Genomic DNA, 24,643 nt, shown 5'->3' with positions numbered 1-24,643 from the left:
GTAGATCTATTTTTTAGTTCGCTAACGATCGAAACAGAATCGTTGAATCCAGGCAATGTGGTGGCATCTAATTGCAGTTGCCACATCATTTCACATTGTAACAAATAGTTTTTCCAATTACCAGTCAATATACCACATCCAACCTGTTCCAGTATGCAAAAGTTAAACCTGTCAAAGTTATTGCATGTTAACGCATATCTAGCTAGTGCACTTTTACTACCTTTTCTCTGAATACTATAAATATGATGATAGATTATTTCTTTTACGCATTATTAGTTTTACCAATGTAGAATGTGGAACATGATCCAAACCATGTCATGTATACAACTCGAGAAGAAAGACAACTGAAACACCCATAAATAACATTGTTAATCACATCAAATAAAAAACCTTCCACATTAGAGTCAATGTATGCACACTGATGGCAACAACCACATTTGGTTGTCTGTGGAAACCCAAAAGTCACTTGCCTTTTTTGTTTCTTCTAAAATCCTCTTTATATTGAAGTTGTTTTTGTATGTAAAGGTTAGGGTTTGGCTGAATAGTGGCTTTAAATGTTCTTCACCGTGCAAAATCTGCCAGTTTTTATTTAATATCCCCCTAATGTATTTGGAATCATATGTGAAATACAAAACCATGGTGTTATTAAAATTAATCTTGGAACCAGAGGACAACCCACTGTCGCTCGCCAGGTCAGGAAGAAACAGGCGAACATTGTGAGGTTTTGTTCAAGCAGCTTTATTATATACAATCACATCATAAACAAAGTTAAATTACTTTAACATAAACAAACTAGCTATCATGCAAATATATGTTAACACTCTGGCTGCACCTTCAAAATGTCACTGAAGAATATGCTTGGTATTTATATACACACACAGACTTTAGAAATGCTTCACTGGTATTAATAAATATGCAATTTACACAGGTACATATATACAACTATGTCCAAGTTGTGTATTTCACACAAGGCTTTGAGATGCGCCCATATCATGTGACATAAAATTTGTGGATTTGGTTTAGCAACTGGAATTGTCTCTGCTGACTGTTCAATCTTAGAAACCTTGGGACCATCTGCCAGAACAGTATCAGGAGTCAAGACACATTCTGGAACAGTAATATCATCTGGATTGCTCTGAGAGAGTCTTTGTCATAAGAACAATGCTGTGATGTTGGTTCTGTGACAGGAAGATGTCTGCAATTTCTCCTGTACTCCACACCCTTTAACAAAATAGGATCATGGTTCTGCACATATACTCATCACCTGACCAATCCAGTCAAAACCTTTTGCCGTTTGTATCCTCACTGTCTCTCCTTCTTTCAGTGAACAAAGAAATCTGCTTAATTTGTCATAGCTGGACTTTGGAAAATAACACTTTCTAAATAACTGGGCTCTGATGGCTTTGATGTGTGTAGCTTTAGGCCTCAATAAACAAGAACTGATAGTTAATTTTGTTCTGGTTTGCCTGGATAGAAGTCTCTGAGCAGGTGAGCCAAGAATATCATAACAGGCTACGTTTCTAAGATTGAGTAAATTCAAAAAAATATAGTATTATCATGCTTTGACTTCTCAAGTAACTGCTTTGTACTCTGTACTGCATGTTCAGCAAGTCAGTTCAGAATACAGTTTGAATAAATTGCATTTATTTAAACTGTATTTGCTTTAATATTTATACAAACTCAAGTGTGCTAGCTTGCACTGCACTTGAATTGTTTTTAGTGCTGTTTTAGCTGCTTTTCTGAAAAAAAAAAATCTAAGCTAGTTTCCTGCCTTTCCTGTAACTAGTCTAGTCCAGATACAGATTTGCGGTATCCAGGACTGTTTATAAGCTACTGAGCCCCCTAAGCCTTTCTGTGCTGGAGGGAAGCCTTCTAGCTTATCAGTGGGAGTGGTAAGCACTAGGTAGCCTATCTACTACAAGAGTGGTTTCTAGCACATAAATTGTAGTTTATTAGCCGTTTGAACAGTTTTTCCATCTCTTTCAACTTTCTGGTTTAAAAGCCCGCATTTGTGCTTGTTTCTTTCCTTTCCTGTAACTAGTCTAGTCCAGATACAGATTTGCTGTATCCAGGACTGTTTGTAAGCTTCTGAGCGGTGCTAAAGTCTGCTCTTCAAATTTTCCCTTAAATCTGCTAGTTCTATCCTCTCCTGCACTTTTACTAGCTTATTAGTCTAGCACTTTTCCAGACTTCTTGTAGCAATTATTGTAGCACACAAAAGTGCTACCAGCACTAAACAGCTCCAGTACTTATTATTAATGCCTACCCCACCAGGCATGTCTAAAGGCCAGTTCCTTGTGCTTTCTCCTATTAACCTGGTGAACTTGGGCATCCTGAGGGAAAGTAGCAACTGCCTCATGTACACTGACAACCCTCTCCTCTTATTTCCCAACACTCAGACTTGTGAGAGATGCACTTATATATCCAAATTGAAAGCCACGCACTCTCCAGCCAAGACTGAAATAGCTGGTCAAGAGGAGGTCAACACTTGCACAACACCACATGGAACACATAGCCCTCCAGAACACACATCAGCACTGCCTTCACATAAAAACACAAACCACACACCCACTTTCGCAGAGGCTCTCAATAAAAATCTACCCAAACAGCAAAGACCTCCAAGGCAGAAATGCACTAGACCATCACAACACAACGCTAATCATGAGACACATAACTCTCCTAAACAGTGTGCCACTTAACCAAAGCCCCTAAGGCAAAACTATATGCCCAACACACTAGTCTTAGGTGACTCGATAGTGAGGCACACTGATGTCCCACTCATTAGGTTGAATAAGAAGAAAGTAACAGTCAGCTGCCTGTCAGGTGTCAGGATCTGCCACATAACGCACACACTCAGGTCCCTCAACAACAGGTAAAAATATGACTTTGTCATTATACATATGGGTGTGAATGACCTCAGATGTACTTCTGTGGGCTACATGAAAAGAGACATGGAGGAGCTCTCGGATTATGTAGCCCAGGCGGGTATGACCGTAGTCCTGAGCAGCATCCTACCATCACCCAGAATGATACCACAGTACAAATAGAAAGTGACTGATTTCAAAAATTGGCTAATTTTCTGGTGTCATTCTAAGGAGATCCAGTATCTGTCTGCCAGGGATGACAGGATTGACAGACCTCGATGTTTTGCCAGAGATAGCCTGCATCTGTCATCCTTGGGCTTCCAGATACTGGCCAAAGCTCTTGCCACCCCTACAGTGCCTTTTTAGATGGTGTTCCAAAGATCAAATTACCACTGTAATAGCTACAAACAAATGCAAGTCATGCTGCTCAATGTTAGAAGTCTAAATCTCAAAATGCACTCACTCGAAGCACTCCTTAAAATGGAGAACATCGACACTTGTGCTGTAACAGAGACCTGGTGCGAGGCAGCAGAAAGTACCCCTGCACTACAAGGCTATAACTCATTCCATACCTTTCAGCTCCAGAACTTGGACTGAAGCTCCAAAGGCAGTGGTATTTCCATGTTCATAAAGGATGCACACACCTCCAGACTGGTGGCCTAACATAACATATCAGAGATACTTCAGGTGCAGCTAACATTGGGTACGACAGTGATTCAGGTTGTAGCCTGCTACGGGTCCGCAACCATGTCCCAAGACTCACACTGCATGTCCCTAAGCACCCTGGAGAATATTAAGGTCCAACCTAACACTCTCATACTGGGTGACTTCAACTACCCCTCCATTAACTGGAAAAACTACTCATGTACCAATATACTTGCCCAAAGTTTCCTGGAATTCATTAATTCAAATGCCCTGGACCAGCTCGTTCTTACTCCCATTAGAGGTAGAAACATCCTTGACCTGGTCATTACTAACATGGGCAACCATTGCTCTAAATCAATGGTCAACTCTACCATGGTTAGATCTGACCACAAACTAATCACCTTGGAAATCCACATGCCACCTCCTACCCCCCCCCCCTCACCCCCTGCAAAAGTAACCACCATGAAAAACTGCTCCAAAGCTACTTTGGGCATCTAAAAACAGAGGTGGCTAACTTTACGGCACCCATGCAAATTAAAAATAGTTGCATGACTGCCAAATCATACACCAATGCACTGTATGAACACTTACACAAATGCATGGATCTCGCCATACCCAATAGAACCAAGATGCTCTCCTCCAAAAATAGGAAGCCAATCTGGTGGTCCCCTGCCATAAACAAACTCTACAACAGAAGATGGAAACTGATGCGGAATTAGGTGAAGTCCCAAGACTGGAAAAACTCCCTTATCAGCCTCAACAAAAAGTTGAGATCCCTCATCAAATCCTCTAAAGCTAGCTATGAAAACAGAATTGCAGCAGATAGTAAAGACAACCACAAGGCCTTCTATAGTTATGTAAATAATCTCCACGGCAATACCCAGATTTGCTCTGAGCTACTGCACAATGTTACCTCCTACACAGAGCCAACAGACATTGCCAGTATACTGGCCGACAGATTCAGTGCCAACTTTACCCCCCCCCCCCCAAAGGACCAATCACAATACCAGTAGATTCCTAGGTACCTAGTATTACTGCTGCACAGATTAAAACAGCACTGTCCAAGGCCAAGAATACAGCTTGTATGGGACCTGACTATATCCCTGTCTGTGTTCTACATGAACTACAGAGTGAACTGGCACCTCACCTGTGTGCCATGTTCAATCACAGCCTCACCTCATACTTTGTCCCTAACGAATGGTGAACTGCTAAAGTCATCTCTCTCCACAAAGGAGGAGCAACTACAGACCATGGGAACTATCGCTCCATTAGCCTGACAAGTCTGATATGCAAAGCTATGGAAGGCATCATCATGGACCTAATAAACAAGAATATAGGGAATCTCCAAACTCTGGATCCTACACAGTTTAGTTTTGTGAACGGTAGATTGTGCCTGCTCAACTTGGTTGACTTCTTTGAGTCAGTCACCAGAGCTGTGGATGAAGGCAAGGTGGTTCATACAGCCTACTTTGATCTGGCAAAGGCCTTTGATACCATTCCACACTCAAGAATCATAGAAAAACTCACTAAGCTAGGCATCAACCCCTATATCACCAGGTAGGTTGCAAACTGGCTCACAGACAGAACCCAGAGTGTGAAAGTAGCTGACGCCAAGTCAGACTGCTGACCAGTCATGACTGGAGTCCCACAGGGTTCGGTCCTAGGTCCTCTCCTGTTTGGTATCTACTTCTCTGAAGTCCAAGCCAACACAAAGGGACTCTGGCTGACAAAGTTCACAGATGATTGCAAGTTGGGAGCGGTTATTAATTCCCCAAGTGATGTTGGCACCCTACAGAGTGAGACCAACTGGTGAGACCTACAAAGTGAGACCAACAACTGGTGTCAGAACCATGGCCTTAAGCTCAGTGCCAAAATATGTGTTGTCATCCCCTTTGGGAAAAACCCGGTCCCCATGAATTACCACATAGATGGTAGTCCATTGAACACAGAAGGTGTTATGAGAGATCCGGGAACACAGGTTGACAGCAACCTCTCTTTTGATCACCACATTGCCACTGTGGTCAGAAAGTCCTTCTATGTGACACATCTCAATACTAAGGATTTTGCATCCAGGAAGAAAGAGGTCATTATCTCCCTCTACTCTTCCTTTATTAGGCCAGTCATCGAGTACAATGCCTCATTTGGCATGTACCTCACTAGACACCTGCAACAACTAGAGAGGCTGTAAAAGTACCTCACAAAGAGGGTCCTAGGCCTTAAACACTTGTCCTATTTGGACAGACTCAAAAAACTCCAGCTACTCTGTGTCTCATATTGCCTACTTAGAGGCAGTTTCTGCTTGACTTACAAAGTCATGTCTGACCCAGCTCTGTTAGAAATGCTACATTTAAAGAAATCCCAATCCCTCCACACTACATGCTCCAGAGACCTCAACCTCATTACCACAATCAACAGAATGTGCTGGAGGGACAGGCTCATAACACAGAGACTGCCCATGCTATGGAATAGACTTCCCATATTTCAAACAGAGCATCTCACGGGCCCTCTTCAACAGAAATCTTGAAGAGTGGATGGGAAATAGAAAATTCACCCCAGGGATCACTCCAGTGGCTCTACTCGACAGAGGCACTGGGAACTAATGGCGGGTGACATGATGCCAGGGTAACTCTATGGGCTAGGCTTGTAAAGGCTCCAGGGCCATTAGCCTAGAACACACCTATGAACCTATTTAATTGCTGACACTCTGGACTACTAGTAACATGTACGAAGTCCCACTCTCTTGCAAATTTCTGAAACAATTGACTGGTAAACTGGATACCATTGTCAGAGGTTAATTTTTGTGGGATGCCATGGACTGAGAAATGGCATTTCATCTTAGTAATGTCTGTAGTAGAAGTTAGATTAGGTAGTAGATTGATCTCAAACCAATTCAAATAAGAGTCTACCAGTACTAAGTAATGATGATTGTTCCACTCGAATATGTCAGTAGCTACTATAGACCAAGGTAATTCAGGGATTTAACTAAGCTGAAGTGGCTCTTTTTGCAAATGCAGCTTAGTATTATTACATACTGAATAGGAAGAAAGTACTCTATCAGTGCTTTTTGCTAGATAAGTCCAAAACACAAGCCCTCTTGCCCTTCTCTTAGTAGATTTGGAACCTGGGTGACCACATTGCAAAATCTGGATATACTCTTGTTGTAAGGAAGCAGGAACAACAATTTTATGACCTTTGAAAATAATGCCATCTTCCATCAACAACTCATCTCTGTAAGGAAAGTAAGGTTGCACATCGGGTGGTAGACTAGATTGCTCTGACAGCCATCTAACACTGATGGAGTGATTGAACTTTTGAAAAACTGGATCGGCCATTGTATGACCTCATCAAGTCTTGTGGTAGAAAATGTACATACTTCCATAACATCAAAGACAAAATTCTCTGCATCAAGCTGTTCTGTTGTATTTATGGGCAATCTGGATAAGGTTTCAGCCAGATAAAGAAGTTTGCCTTTCAAACAGACCAATTTGAAGTTGTACTTTTGCAATATAAGCATCATTCTTTGTAATTTCACTGGAGCTGAATGCATAGGCTTCTTTAAAATAGTAACCAAATGATGATTAGTTTCAATCTGAATATCTCGACCACAGATATAATCATGAAACTTGGAACATGCAAATACTATTGCCAAAAGTTACTTCTCGATTTGAGCATGCTGCATCTCAGTCTGGGTAAGTGTTCTCATGCTGCATCTCAGTCTGGGTAAGTGTTCTCATGCTACATCTCAGTCTGGGTAAGTGTTCTCATGCTGCATCTCAGTCTGGGTAAGTGTTCTAGATGCGTAGGCAACTGGTCTGTCTTCTTGAAGAATAACTGCACCTAAACCAAATTTTGAAGCATCGCAGGAAAGAGTTACTGGTTTGTTGACATCATAGTACCTTAATGTTGGTGGGGTAGCAATTTTCTGCTTAAGAACGTCAAATGCTTTCTGATGCTGTTCTAGCCATGACCATGTAACATTTTTATGTGTGTACTCTCTCAAAGGTGCTGTCAAGTCACTGTAGTCTGGTATAAACTCACCTAAATAGTTGACCATACCAAGAAAACACTGTAGAGCTTGTACATTATCTGGTGCTGACATTTCAAGAATAGCTGCTTGCTTGGATGCGTCTGGTCTCAAGCCAATACTTGTAAATAAATGACCTACATATGTAACTTTTGGTAGTCTGAATTTGCACTTCAGAGGATTGAGCATTAAGTTCACTTCATGTACTCTGTATAGAACTCTCTTAAGATTTCTGTCATGTTCTGCCTCACCATTGCCTCCAACCAATAAATCATCTACTATTATGGCACTAGGGTAACCCAAAAAAATTTACTCCAATGGATGCTGAAAGACTTCACTTGCAGAATTTATTCCAAATGGCATCATGAGGAATCCATATCTTCCAAATGGGGTACTGAATATAGTCAGTAGTGAAGATTTGCTATCAAGCATCACTTGTCAAAATGAACTCTTTGCATCCAAGACAGAAAAAAACAGTGGCATTCAATATCAGGGCTGCGACTTCTTCAACTGTACGCTTAGGATGATGTGGTCCTATTCTGATTTAATCTGTGCCTTTTTATAAGCTGCTACCAAGGACGACACCCATTCGGTAGGTTCTGTAACTGGACAAATTACACCTTGTCACACTATTTTATCCAAATGGACTTTGACTTTATGCTGCATAGCTATCGGAACTTTTCTTGAAGGTCTGACCACTGGCCTGATCTCTGGATCTAGTTTCACAGAATATACCACTGGAAGTTTCTTCAACTTGTCGTCAAACATTACCATACTCTGAAAAGATAGTGTTAGTGAAGGTGGGACTGGGACACATGCTTATTTGATGAACTTCTTTGGTAAAAGAAAGCAGATTCATTCTCAAACTGTCCCTGAGACCCAATAATGACTGCACAGGTCTTCGAACTACATAGAATAATAGGCTATAACAGTTCTTGGCCACATAACATGAAAGCACTACTGCGTATTCAGTTTTAATTTCTTCACCTCCATAAGCAACAAATTTCATAGTTAGTCACATTTAGTTATTCACCAGCTCTGAGTTTTGCAAAAAGTATCTGCAGACATAACATTGCACTTTAAACCAGTGTCTACTTTGTTCTTAGTGGATTTATCATAGATCTGAACACTACATAAAACACTTAATTTCTTGCCAATAAATCTAATGCATCAACCTTTTCACCAATCACTGAAACAAGACTGTTGCAGGTTCACTTGATCAACTTGCTTTTTTGAGTGACCCTTCTTTCTAATTGTGTGACGCCTAGCTAATTTACAAAATCTTTGAAAATGGTTCCATTTCTTACATTTGTGGCATTGCTGACGACATGCTATGCACTTTTCCCTTCTGGACTCCTGGTTGGCACCACAATTGTGACAATTAACAATAAAGCTTGATTTGGGTTTTGCTATTTCACCCCTACACTGTACTGAGCAGTGTCTGTTTTGCACTGGATAACCTTGATTCTACACTGCACATGCTCCTTTAACTGAAATGGTCTTGGAATTTGCTAGAAGACTACGGGTTTTACCTGGAAGTCCCGCAGGGGCTGCTGCTACCATGTGCTTAGGCCTGCTTTTGCCTATCACATGTTGCATGCTGTCTACATTAGCTCTGGACCCTGTTGAAACCATGATCTTATCACTAGCAAGCATACTTGTGTGTCTTTCTGTAACTTTGTGGCTCTGACAAATCTCAATAGCTTTGCTCAGCATCAAATCACTGTCACAAAGCAAAATCTTAATCACAGCAGCATTATTAATACCACACATGAGTCTGTCCTTTATTAACTCATCTTTTAAATCACACAAAACTTACATGTTTTAGCTTCGTTTCTTAGGTCAGTAATGTAAGCTGCAAAAGTTTCCCCCTTGCTTTTGATCTATTGTGTAAAACAAATGCCTCTCTAATGTAACATTAGTCTGGGGGTTACACATTTGTCTGAATTTGCACTTCTAACACTCGGCGTCTTCCCTTGATTCAGCCTGCAGATCAATATGATGACTTTCTCCTTCACCTTCATACACTGCTGGTGCATATACAAATGAACTCTTCCTTTCAATAGCCTCTGACTTTGCTAGGGTTAGCAAAATGAATGCCTTGGTGCATGCATCTTTATCAGAATAAGATGCTTGTATAAATATATCATACTCTTGGCTCAAATATTCTCTAATTCTCTGCAATATTCTGATCAAATACAAGCGGTTGTGACTTGCGAAATCTGTCTTCCATATTAACATATCTTAGTAAAGACTCTTGCAAATATACATGAGCACATACATTTATACATACATATACACATGTGCTTGAAATTTATGCCAGTGCTTGCAATAGCACGACAAGCTTCTCTAGAACTGAACTTTACGAAATAAGTCTCCTGGCACTGTAATACACTGAAATCACTTTATGGTAAAAGTCACTTGTCTTGAAATTATTTTACTGTACAAGCTGTTTGTTTTGAAATCATTTGACTGTAAAAGTCACTTATTATTTTAAGAAACCTTTTGAATAACTGCATAGTGTGAATAAACTGGGCAACAGAAGCTGAGGGCAAGAAGCATTTTGAAGCAACTGTACTTTATGAATACACTATTTCGAAGTAATTGCAATTTGTGAATAAACTGTTTCGAACTACACTTTGCGAATGAACTGGGCAGAAGCTCAGAGTAAGAAACACTTTGAAATAACTGCATACTGAAATTTCACAAAATGGCTGCACTCAGCCAAATACCGTGTACAGTGCAGGAAACACTATGTAATGGCAGCACTCTGTGAATAGACACACCCATACACAAGAAACTTTTTGAAATGGCTATATTTGCCTGCACTTCAGAAAATAGTTGCATTTTGCACACAACAAACTCTTTGGAATAAATGCACAGTAATAAACACACACTATAAGCACTTTTACACACTTTGAGATACTTTGAATAACTCAAGTTATCCTATTCAAGGCTTCAGTCAATGTGAAGTAGTAAATTATGCCAATACACAGTAATTTGCCAAAACATATGCAGTTGCCTTTCTTTATTTATGCTCCATGTGCCCTTTTCTGCACCTTCTGTTAGATTTGCTTTGTTCATTTAATTTCTTAATCTGCCCTGTCTGCCCTTTCATTATATTCATTTTGCTCATTTAATCTCTTTTCATGCCCCTTATACATTCTTGTGCTCGTTTTTACTCTAGACATGCTCGTTTTACTTTAAACATGCCTGTTTTATCAAATAACCTTGTTTCAAACATTTAGTTTGATTAATGAGCTTTTTTATGCTTCTGTTTTGCTTAATAAATGTTTCTGTGTTTGCTTTTTAATACGTTTTGTGCCCTTGTAATGATCCATTTTATCTCTTTTAATAAATCTTTCAAATGTATTCTCTTTACCTTTAGTTTGCTTTTGGCCCTATTTTGCTCTCTGTTCTCATTTGCTTTCACCATTTTGCAACGTGTGGCTCTGAAGAGTAGTCTTCACCATCCCATTTATGACACCATGTCACTCTCCAGGTGAGGAAGAAACAGGTGAACATTGTGGATTCTTGATCAAGCAGCTTATTACATAGAAACACATCATAAATGAAACTAAGTAACTTTAACTTATATACAGACTAGGTATTATGCACACAGATGTTAACACTCTGGCTGCACCTTCAAAATGAGACTGACAGTAACACGTGCTTGGTATATACAAGCACACACAGACTTTAGAAATGCTTCTTAAAGGTACAGTACACCTGTTATTCTATACCCATCATGTTGTTTAACCTAATTAGACTTCACACCGTGCTTAATTATCACCCCATATCTGTTAGACATTTCTTGAACAACTTGTTGTCTTTCAGCTTTTCCCAGTTAGGGGTCGCCACAGTGGAACTCCGGTCTGCTAATGATTGGCAGTAGATTTTCATGGTGCCGAGTTGCCAGCTCAACGCCCAACCTTCAATGAAGGCACACCCATTCACGCATGTCTTTTGGAACGCCACTCGACCTGTGGGGAGGACATGCAGACTCCACACAGAAGGCACTCCCTACACACTAGCTGAAAATCGAACGGGAGAACCTCTTGCTGTGAGGCAACAATGCTACCGCTGCACCACTGTGGATGTACCTTTCTTGAACAACGTTCTTCAGAATTTCCTGAATGACACTAAGGGGATACCACTTTCCAAAAACATAGCTTTTAGTTGGTCAAATTCCTATAATCAAATCTGGTTACTGGATGTGAGTCAAAAGACATGAATGAACTGACTCTTGACCACACCCTTTTTCTGATGTAAGGGGTAGTTACTTTGAAAGTGCAAGAACATATTGCAAAATGTAGGCTTTCTATAGATGGTTGTGAATATGTCATAGTTGACAAAAGCGGTGATTTTTACCTTTGTTTATTAAAGGTTCGTGTGTGGGTTTTAAGTCACCTGGTTGTTTTTTACTTCATTCTTGGGTTTCCTAAATACTGACTCCAGAGGTCCACCTAGTTTTAGTTTGTTCTTTAAAACTGTTAACAGAGATCTGGTGAAAGAACTACTTTACCATTTCAACAGGCCAGCTGATATTAGAATCCTAGAAGTTGTAAGGGATATCTGTATAAAATTTGTTCAGTAATTTAAATATACCACTAGAAAAGGTTGGAACTTAAAGTGAGCACTGTGGTATGACATGAAACCCCATCTAGTTTATAGGTTGGGACTTCAGTGTTCTTCTCCTACACCTTGGAAAAATTAATAGATTTATTGCCATTTAAGTTAAAAGAGGAAAGTGGTAAAATTTACTTAGCTTCATTTAATCTCACAGAAGAGCAGACTCTCACACATACAAACAGGTCTACTTCCGAAGACTGGAAAAACAAAAGACTGAAAATTCAAAATACTGAATAATAGAATTTGCCCCTTCTCCACTGTTGTGCAATCTTGGATTTAGTATATATAGTTAGCAGGGGTATGGGAGGATCAGCCCCCCCCCCCACAAGGGGTGCAGGGGGGCTTGCCCCTGCATTAAAAATGTGTTCAGTATTTTGAATTTTCAGTCTTTTGGGATTCAGTATTTTGGTCTGTCAGTCTTCAGAAGTAGACCTATACAAACTCACAAACACCCCCCCCCCACATCCCCCCACACACACACACAAAACAGCTCACTTCGCCATCTAGACAATTTATCCTAAAAATAATGCCTTTCCATGCATTTTACGGTTCTGTCTCAGCTCCCTAAATGCTTTACTGTCTGGAAGGAAAACACACAGAGCACACTATATAATAATAATTCAGTGTAGCATTACTATTTTCCTATCTCTGACACAGCATCTGCAGGTGTGGCAAAGAAAGTATCCTCTGGAGCATCTCCCTCACAATGGAAATATACAGTTGAGGATTGTCTGGATGTATCCTACCTTATGCACCTGTTATTTTGATTAGTTGTTTCGATTATTTAGTTATGTTTTCACATATTTTCCCTAAAAGCATAAAATAATTAGCATCTTGTGAAAATAAATAAAACTTTTTTTATTAAAAGATATTAAAATATATTTATTAAGAAGCACTACAACTTATTTTGAAACATACATATAGCACAAAATACCATGACATAAGAAAAATATTTGATGTTTCATGATGGAGTTTTACTTAAAATTATATTAATTAGCTTACTGGTTCTGTTTAACTTGTGATGATGTAACTAGCTGACACACACACACACACACACACACACACACACACACACACACACACACACACACACACACATTGTGTGTGTATATGGAGAGAGAGGGGCATTTTTCTGATACTGCAATATGATATTTCTTTTCGTGTTGTAACTCTAATTTATTAAAAATGGAGTTTCAGAGTTGAACTTTCCTTTAAGAGTCACTGAAAAATAATTATGCAGCAGTGAACTGTGTCTCCTTTGACTTACGGTGCAGCTGAAATATTGTAATGCACTAACAAATTATTCCTTTCTAGTATTATTGAAATACCAATTTTGATGGAAAGCATACTATATATATATATATATATATATATATATATATATATATACATACACATATACATACACATATGCACACACACACACACACACACACACATATATATATATATATATATGTATAATTTTTCATATAGATCATTTTTAATAGAGCAGTTTGATTTTTGCTTTATGTATTTTAAGAGAAAGGTCTTGTTTAAGGTAGTAACATTTATGCTGGATGTCATAGTACTAAATAAAAAATAAAACCTAACTGCATTCTGCTTGTCTTTGCAACTCTGACTACCTCATGTATGAGGATGCATACGTTATGCTAACTGAGTATGCCAGACATTAAATAGATGTGCCAAGTTTTCAGGAGTTTTGTCCCTCGTTGTCTCCTTTGGAAGTAGAGAGATCCACCTATTCATATGGCAACCATGCAAATGATAATACTCTGTACTAATACAAAACATTAGAAGAATGAACAGAGGAAATGAGGAAACTCCCATAAATAAAGGGCAGAGGACGATGACCGAGGTATATCCGTGTCATACCTGAGAGCCAGCTCATGTTATCTCAGCAGGCATCGTAGCATATTAGTTCGTCAATGACAGTGCACTGAATGTTCTTTATTTGAAGTGAAGTCTTCAGTTATTTTATTGCTGTACATAAGAAACTTACTATGTTTGATATCACTGAACATTGTATATAAAGAAGTCTTATTTTACTTGTGAGCTTAAGACATTAGACTAAGTATAGTTGGCATTAATTGGGTGTTGGTGATGTAGGGTACATGTCACACACAACCCTTTGGTATTGCAATCAATTAATTTATTTTTGATTTAATAGAATGAAATTATTTTAGTGCACTCTTTATTACAGCATGTATTCAGCTGGCATGTAATAAATCAAATTACTGCAAGATTTAAAAGCCTGTATCAACAGATAAGCAAAATCAAAAATATAATAGTGACTATTAGTATCTCATTCCAGGGTACATTGTTCTGAGCTTGTTGCTTTCAAGTTCCAGTTTTACCTTCTACTGAAAACAGGAAGATGTCTGTATTCCTGCAGTAACCAGCATTTACCTGCTTTGGTGGACATAAACAATGTGTGAGGGAGAATAGCCTATAATGGAAAATACACTGCTTATGCTTGGTAGCTTAGTCACATGAAGACAAAGGCAGATACTGTGTTCCCTCTAGTGGCAGCTTTTACAAAAAACAAAACCCTTGAATGCTTTTTACTCTAGTTGGTAAGCACATGACATGTCCATTTCCCAAAGTTAGTGTGTACATATTGTATTTTACTAAAGTATAAACTGGACCTGTAAGGGAAGCCTGTATAACCTTTTAATAGTACTGCAAATGGTTGAGTAGGATAGCGCCAGGTTTATGTGTAATTAAACTCACTAATGTTAGGCATTCAAGTCAAACATGGACTGAATGAAGCTGAAAAAAAAAACAAGTATACTGTTTTTTTTTTTCTATAAGTTTGTTTCAAAACAGTATTTTATGCACGGAGGAATGAAATATGCCATCATTCGCAGCCAATGAAGTAGCATGTTTTGTTTTAAATATATTGCTATTTAAGTAAAAAAAAAGTGGTAAAATGAAAAAGAAAGATAGATTGGCTTAATGACTTCACTTATTCAACAGTGTCACTCTTTCCTCAAAGCTTGTTGGTGATTTTGTCTGATAGATCTATTAACCATGAGTAAACAAGATTTATAAATGGCTCCAATTTCCATACAGAAATTTGAAAGCAACTTCAGGACCCTTATGTCACTATGCATTAATGAACTAGTGTGTTTAAGAATTATTATTAACATTATTTTAGGGAAAATATACATATCTCACATGATACTTTGATGAAGGGCTATTTGTAAATATCTTTGCACACAACAGTCATTTAGCATTCTTAAACATCTTCAATTGTGCAATGTCTAAATGTCTGAGCTCTTGACTTACTACAGTATACAGCCTTGTGCCTAACATGAACCAGAGTATGAATATCATATCTACTTTCCAACTTTGTGTTGTTGTTGAGTTCCCTATGTCTGTTAATATGATCATTTCCTGCATTTTTCTATTTTCTATTTCTGTTTTCAGAACTCACTTGTTCACAATGCTATCCTTATTCAAGGTGTTTACTCTTGTGTCTTTTTTTGCCTTTATTTTTATTCCCTGCCTCTCTATCATCACCATATACTATATTGCTGACATGGGCTGCTCTCTTTCAGCAGTTCTCTTTATTTCTATGGTCTGTGATGTGTGTGTGTGTGTGTGTGTGTGTGTGTGTGTGTGTGATACCTCTCAACATCTTAGTGTGAGAAATCTGGACAAAGCCTGACAAAATGGGGGGACAAAGTCTCAAAAATAGGGACAGATTTTTAGTATTGCTCTTAGAAATTTAGAAAGTTGCTAGAGTAACAGAGTTTGTGTTAACATGTCTTTTCTAAAGGATATGAAGACTGAGACTCAAATGTACATCATTATTTAGTGACTTCAGACCAGTGATTTGTCAGAAAACCACAAATTGTATGTGGAATAGACCAAAATATGAGGCAAAAATCTGTACAGTTGAGAGGTGTGTGTGTGTGTGTGTGTGTGTGTGTGTGTGTGTGTGTGTGTGTGTGTGTGTGTGTGTGTGTGTGTGTGTGTGCGTGCATGTATGTTTATTGATACTGCAACTGGGATCTATCAAGAATTAAAAGTTATTTTAAGGTGTATAGGTGTGTGTGTGTGTGTGTGTGTGTGTGTGTGTGTGTGTGTGTGTGTGTGTGTGTGTGTGTCTGTGTGTGTGAAAATAGTGTTCCTGTAACATCAGTTAAGAGTTTAATAGGATGAAAACAAAGATAGGATCAAAAGTCGTAATATCAGAATATATGCATAGTAATCTAACAAACAAATCCAGATAAAAGCCTGTTTACAGAAAAATGAAGTAGAGGAAAAAGTGAGTAAAGCACCTTTCAACATTTACCAAGGCAAAAGAATAATTATGCGGAGATACTCAACATCAAATATGGTGACAGCATGATGTGATTGTTAAATTACAGATGTCTGAACACCCTAAAGAACAGTTAAACGACCTCAACATTTGACATTTCTAAGCCTATGTACAATAAAGATGCTTGCATATTATCAAAGGAAATTACTCAGGATTCCAAAATAATGAGTCAATAATGAGTCAATAGTTTCCATATCTTCACAAGTAGTGATTTTGGCATGTGATAGTATATTTGCAACATTAAGCATTGGGACATAAGTGACACTGATGTTCTTCATACTGATCACTACTGCAGCAGCCTTATCTATACATGTTACAGCCTGCCAGTATCCAAAGCTTCACGGCACCTTCCCAAACTGTCAAGCAGCATGAGAAGAGCTGACTAAAAGACAAGTCTGGGCACAAAGCCCTTCATAGCTTTACTACTGCCAAACAGTATGCTCCTTTGAGGTTTTTGAGGGTCGACTGTCAGATTCTCCTTTCCATAGCTGGGCAGATAAGTACAACTTGGGGAAAAAAACTTCCATTTTCTCATTTTTTTACTGATGTTTTATTACTTTCCTCTTCGGGAATGCTATTTAAAAGTTAGGCAGTTTGTGTTTTAAAGGATTGTCTTGAGACTGTAACATATTTTTAAATGGAGCACTTGTTTCACTTGTGGGGCAGTTATAGTGTTTGAAAGTGCTTTTTACTGGGTTTTTCCTAAAAAAAAAGTAATTTTGTCGATTGATAGTTTTACTGGCATTGTGGTTTTTCCCTAGGATAGAGGGTTTATTTTCGGCTTTACCATGGAACAGATTGTCAGTCTCATGGTCAGTCCTTCTTCCAACTACAAAAAGAAAAAGTTAAGCAAACAGCCTTTCCCACCACAGCAGGCTTGCAATTTGCCCCAGTCCCAGGTAGGAGGCACTGCTGCAACCATTTCCTGTACCTCAGAGCAATCATCTTTTACCACAGATCCCTCTGGTGTAGTACCTATGCCACTAAAGACCAGGGTTTGGGCACATCCTCTGCGGATATTGGAGTTCCCTCATTGGGCAAGGGATACCCACTGCTGTCAGTCCTGGGAGAGGGAATGGGAAGTTTCCTTGTTGTGTCAGAATGCTGTGCACATCCCTGGGGAAGCAACAACTGCCATTAGTAACTCAGCTGGACCATTTTTCTTGTCAAAAAGAAAGAGGAAACCAAAGGATGTAGTTATTCCTCCTCATATTTCTTTGGATAGTAGTAGTTTACTGTTGCTGGCTCAGGGTTTGATTCAGGCTGTTAATCCTTCTTGTAGAGTAGTTTTCAGTAAAAGGAAGAGGGATGCAAACCTTTCCTGAAGTGATTCAAGATTCTGAGTCTGAACAGGAAGACGCAGGGACAGATACAGAGTTTTGTCCTTAGATTTCTGATTCAGACTCACAGGAGAGCTCACTTTCTGATTCTTACTATGGGGCCTTCTCTTTCTCTGAGACTATTGCTAGAGTGTCTCAGTGTTTTCAGTGGGAAATAGTAAGGTTTCTCAGTCCCTCAACAAATACTATGAGTTGTTACAGAAGGATTTTCCAGAGCCTACACTCATTCCTCATGTACTGTTTGCTTTAGAGGTTGTGTGTCTTATTGCCTTCAATTTCCTGAGAGTCAACCAGCTGTCCCTAAAAAATCCATTTGGATGTATAAGGTTCCTCAGTCTTTACATTTTTATATTCTATTCCCAACCTGACCCACCAGTCATAGTCTCAGTTGACTTCTCTGCTGCTAAGCACTTAGCTAATTCCACTCCTACTCTTTTTAATAAGAAAGGGAAAATTATTGATTGGTATGAGGAAATACTTCTGCAAATTTAAATTTCAGAACTTTAAATTGTCATGATCATATGCTAAAGTTTATTCTGACATATTGTGAAAGTATAAGGAATGTTTTATCGACAGTTCCTTCTTGTTTAGAAACATTTGCTTTAAATAACATAGTTTATTCTATTGCACAAGTCAATACTCATTGTTTGCAGTGTGACCCTGTTGATACTTCTTCCAGAACTATGGCCACTAGTAGAGTTTTAAAAAGGTTTGTATGTCAGCATTCACAGAACCTCCCAGATAATATTAAAAATGAGATTTTAAGTTCTCCCTTAGATAGAGGTTTAGTGTTTGGTCCCTCTGCTGCAGAAGTGATCAAAAAGTGTGATGAAAGGGGCAAGTTGATGCAGGAAATCTAAGACTTTTCAGCCCTTTTTTTCTAAATTGTTCAAGGGATTTTCTTTTATCCTCATCTACTTTTGGCAAAATAAAACAGAATAAACAGTCTCAACAGAATTCATGTAAAAAGCAGTTTATGAAGAAGTGCCAAGGAGGTTCCAAAAAGAAGTCTTAAACTTCCCAAATGCAGGGACACTCCAACAAGTCTGAATAACTATCCAAGTGATTTTTGTGAACCCTTCTCATCCTGGCCCTTCTTCTCTTCCAGAAAGTCTAAATCTCTGTTTTTTATTTTGGCAACAGATTGTTTCAGACAAATTGGTTCTGTAAATCATTTATTAGGGATACAGATGGCAATGGGAAGACATTTCTCCTTTCCAGGGGATCAATGGTCATCCTGTAGAGCAAACTGTTTTGTTTCTACCTATTCTTCATCACATGCTGTCACAACGAGTGATAGAATCAGTTCCTCCTTCCCAGCTGGTGAAAGGATTTTAGTCAAAGATATTCCTAGTAATGAAGAAAGAAAATACGGTACTTACATATTATCACAACCACACACTGTCAGAATCACGGCAGTCTCAGCTGAAGTTAGTTTACTGTTATTGGAATGTTGTCAAGAATGCCGCAAATTCCGACAGATGAAAAACATGTTAAAAAAAGCCATTAACTAGAAAATCAATGCGTAGCAAAAGAAAACAAAAATAACAGAAGCATAACTTCTGTTTTGGTACTTACATATAACTGTTGTACCCTGCTGTGAAACTGAAAACTCCACTACTAAGATGAAGATGTTGTACATGTAAAGCTATTTTCCCTCACAGCTACACTTTGAACAGAAGAGACAAGTAGCAGTTTAATAAGCTTTGAGAATGTAATAGTGTCTGTAAAACAGACTGGTCAATAATGGTGTTGATTACATTACGTTTGAAAAAAATAATTTAAACTTCTTGAGAAATAAGCAATTGATAGGTACAACAAGAACGACCAGTTAGATATTTTATAAAGTTAGCAGTAATCATGCATAAAGTAATCAGGTAGTGGTGTATTAGGCTTTCCTTTAGTGATTGGCATGTTTGGTAGTGTAAATGGGCATGAGGGCTAAGCTTATAAAAAATACTTGCTGTTTTCTTTTGGACCACAGAAGACTAAATGTTGTAGGGAACTTAATAGGTTACTGTTTTATATATTTCTTTATATGTTGTCTAGACATGCAGTAAGCAAACTTCTACAGATGTGGGGGTGAAAAGTACTAATGTATTATGACAACCATGTACTGTCAGCATTCATGGCATTCTCAGTAAAACGTTATTTAATTGAGACTGGAATTTTGCCCAGAATTCCTTGAATATTGACAGTGTGTGGTTGTGATAATACGTAAGTACCGAACATACTTGCAGACCAGTTCTGGATCTTTCTTTCCTAAACCTGTTTTTGACAGAGCCCAAATTCAAAACAATGTCACCTCACAACCTGTTGCTTGTGTGTGACATCTGGCCAATTACCCACTGGACTGCCAACAATAATGTGATGTCCCCCACTTAAAACCCGGGTCAGTAATTAAGGAGCCTCAATCCTCACCACTGTCTCCAGTGTGGGAGAGTAATGGAAATCACCAGAGCACAGAAGAGTAAATTCCACAATTTCCCTTAAGAGTATAATAGGAACATGCCCTATTTTCATGGTACTGGACTATATACGGCTTATCATACACTTCAGAGCAGTTTGTTCCAGCCTCTGACTCACTCACACTCAAAATAAATTTAAATCTCACACACTCAAACACTTATGGGAAGCCTGACACAGATTTCCAGCTGTGTCCTCTCCCAGTACAAATGATAATGCTGCCACCAGAATAAGACAGGTCTACACGCCCTTCAAAGTTGATCAATTATTAAAAATTAAATCTCAAAATAACTGATAGCTATGACCAGAAGCAGCCAGGCATTTGAGGTGACCTGGGATGTATCAAACAGGTACAAGCACTCACTAATCTCTAAAGAAAACACTGATTGTCCAACCACAATGTAAAGTAATGAAAAACATTTAATAATAATAAAATGATTACAAGAATGTAAGTCAATAACTTTAGATAAACACCAGAATTCAATCACCAGAAATATAAAATTAAACTTTAGGATAGAAATCCATCATCCTATAAAAACTCTAAATAACTAAACTTTCCTAATCTAACTAGAGAATACTTTCCCTGATCTGCTGTAAAACATAACAGCAAGACAAAGGCAAGCTTACAGTTTTTGGTGAGTTCTTTTTCTTAGGTATCCACTGATTGCAACTCTTCACAAACTGCTCAGCATAATAGTCTTAACTGTCTTATTTAAAAATAACAGTCAGCTGTTTGAAAAAGTTATTTTTCCTATCAATCAGCTGTTCAAATAATCACCTAGCAACCAGGAACATTCTAATGACATCACCTACTGTTCAGCTGATTCTCTACAGACAGTTTTTATTTTAGAATCTCCCTCACAAACTTGCACAATTAGAAATGTATCAAAACACTGACAGATTCTTTAAGCATTTTCTATAAGCAGAGAGATACTTAACATTTTAAAAAATGTATTTATATTTTCACAATTAGACATGCTGGCATACAGTACAAGTTAATCTGAGAATATACACAAATCTCCTGCCAAACATACTAACACAGATGACATTGTTTCATTATCTTCACACACTGCTTCCTCTTTCAAGTTTCCAGTTAACACTACACTTAAAAGATGGGCTTATCATCATATTCCTATTCATCCAGACTTCAGGTGTTTCCCTAAGATTTTGTTTGTCTGGATCACATAATCATTTCTCTGCCTTTCTCTTTGGACTATCCACTGCACCAAGAGTGTTCACAAAGCATCTAGCTCTAGTTATAGTTCATTGAAGGTTACAGAGTATCCACATTTTTCCGCATTTAGACAACTTATCTTTGCAAAGTCTTTTTCAAAATGTCGGGAATCTCTCCCTTGAGTGAGAGATCTTTTGCACAAGCTGGGATTCCAAGAAAATTTCAAAAGATTTCTGGACTCCCTCACATAGAATTGTGTCCATGGGATGTCAACTAGACACCTCAGTCAAAGAGGTCTTTTTCTTCAGGAAAAGTAGATTTTTATTTAGAGTTATTTCTAAGGTTTTCCACTCAGACTTGGGTCACTGCAATGGAATACCTCAGAACTTTGTGTCTCATGGCATCACCGATTGTAATGATACCACTAGCAAGATCTCCACATGTGAAAGATATAGTGGTATCTGAAATCTCTTTAGTCCCAGTATCAACACCCTTTATCTTTTCAGATCTCAGTACTGGGGTTTGTCAGAAGAAAAATCACTTGATGGAGACACAGATATCCTTAAATTAATGTCTGCTCTTCTCCCTCCCAGTTCCAAAGTAATCAGTCACCACATATGCTTCAGACTTTGCTTGGGGAAAAGTTTCAGGAGAGATAAAAGTGCAGAGGATGTGGGATACTAACAACAGATGCAAGCACATAAATATCAAGGAGATGCTTGCGCTGATCAAGGCAATTAATTCTCTGGACCACCTTTGGTCCCTGAAACCCCTTCCAGTGGTTACAGACAATACCACAGTGATGTGGTACATCAACAAGCAAGAGGGAGCCAGGTCACACCCCCTTTGCAGGCTAGCCATGTTAGCTTGGGCTATAGCTTCATAGCACAATCTCACTCTGCAGGTATCGTATATTCCATCAGAGCAAAATTGTCAGCAGACAAGCAAAGCAAGACCAAGGCAGACCTTCATGAACAGAAACTAGATCTGGGGTTCTAAGGTCTGATCCATCTGTGGGGAGTTCCTCAAAAAGACCTCTTTGCCTCTTCTCTGAACAATCAACTATCAAAATTCCATTACAGTACTCTATGCAAGAAGGCCAGTAAGACAGATGCCTTTTCCTCTTCTTTCAACTGTAATGCCCCTGTATGCCTTTCCACCCTTTCCACTAAAATCCAGGATACTTCTGAAGATTCTGAATGAATCACCAAAGATCATTGTGGGGGACTCCCTTATAGAACAGGCAATTGTGGTTCTTCCTTCTTTTGGAAATGGCAAGGGGCAATTACCACAAGTTTAATCACAAAATGGATCTACTCTCATAGGAACAGGGGTGTTTGATACACCACCACATCTGTCATCTTCAACTGACTGCATGTATGATAGGGTCTTAATTCCTTTTATGCACCTGTTTTTCTGAGGACATGCAGCAAGTATTAATGGAGGCAAGTAAGTCTGCAATTAGAAAATCATATATTAGTAAATGGAAAAGGTTTCTAGTTGGTGCCAACAATATAACCAGCGCTTATTTAGATCTAGCTGTTCTCTGGTTTACAAAATGTGTGTGAGATACTATCCTATGGCTTTCCTTTTTCTCTATCAGTGTTCATTTTTGGGTCATTTCAGCATGCCTGCCAATGAATCCTTCTTTTTCAAGACAGCCACGTGTGAAAATGCTCTTGAAAGGGGTTTCGCATAAGAGGCCTCCAATTAAACTGGTGGCCCCTCCTCCGGATCTTAATTTTGTATTACAGAAACTATCACTTGCTCCATTTGAACCAGCTAATCTCACTGAGGTTGAGGTTGAGGTTCTTAACATAAAAAGTGATTTTACTGATTGCTGTGACCTCTGCAAGAAGGGTATCTGAGTTGCAAGCTTTTATGGTGAGTCAACCCTACCTCACTTTCCACAAGAACAGGGTTTCTTTCAGAATTAATCCTTGTTTTATGCCTAAAATGGTATTGAGTTTACTTTAAGCCAAACTATCCATCTCCTCATTTTCTTTCTTAAATCCAAAAATACCATGGATGTCCACAGACAACTCAGGTATTATCTTGACAGAAGTAAATCTTTCAAATCATTAGATCAACTGTTCATTTCTTGTGAAGGTAAGAAGAAGGGGCAACCTGTGCCAAAATAGGCTATTTCCAAATGGTTGTCATAGCTATTACCTTTTGTAATGCTCACCATGACAAATCTATTCCAGCTAGGGTCAAGGCCCACTCGACAAGGACCTTGGCTGCCTCTTTGACTTTTTGAAACAGGTTGGATTCTAGAAGTATTCTAGAAGCTGCTACTTAGTTCTCTGTCCATACCTTTACAAAGCACAATATGCTGGATTCCTTCTCTAGGTCTAGATCATGCTTTGCTATGACCATTTTCCAGGAGTTCCTAGACCTTTCTCCTTCCACCTCCCAAATATAGTTAGTGATGATAATCTGCCCATACAGCTAAGGCTACTGCAGCAGTGATCAATATGAAAAGCATAGACAGTTGTGTAAGGTGAACTTAGCATAACAATAGCTGTCTGAATGATCACTGTTGCAGTCGCCACTCCCTCCCTCCATCACCTTGTTTTTTGGTGTGTTTTTTATGTCAGGGTGTGGGAATTTATTTTTTGTTTTTTTTTTCAATAATCATTTTTATTGTTTTTCAAACCATAATACAATCCACACACTATTTACATTATGTACATAATTGTTTCCAATGTTTAGTTCCATTTCAAATATCCACATCATACATTAACAATAGATATCGTACTAATCAAGTAGAGGAAAACCAAAAAAAAAAACGAAAACATCTACCAGAGAAAAATAACAACAAACTCAAGCCAACAATCTGTAATATTTCTACGTCTTTTATCTAATCTAAGATTGTGTTTGTTCTCTTACTGTATGTCCTAAAAGAAAGTGGATAGGAACCTCTAGGCCAATACAATGTTAAAGATTTGCTCCCAAATTTTTATACTATTTATACTTTTCTTGTTGTTACTAATTAATAATTTATGCGCTAAAATATGCTTGATCACTAACAGCCTGAATTTTTGCCACGATGTCTGGGCTGGGTTCAACCAATTTGTGGCTATATATAATTTCATTAATAAACTGATATTCATAATTACTATCCTCTTTGATTTATCTAAATTCTCAGGTGGGATATGTAGAATC

This window comes from Protopterus annectens, chromosome 15.part0 (assembly GCF_019279795.1).
Source record: "Protopterus annectens isolate FY-2018-M chromosome 15.part0, PAN1.0, whole genome shotgun sequence".
Classification (NCBI taxonomy): domain Eukaryota; kingdom Metazoa; phylum Chordata; order Ceratodontiformes; family Protopteridae; genus Protopterus; species Protopterus annectens.
Note: the sequence above shows the minus strand (reverse complement) of the source record.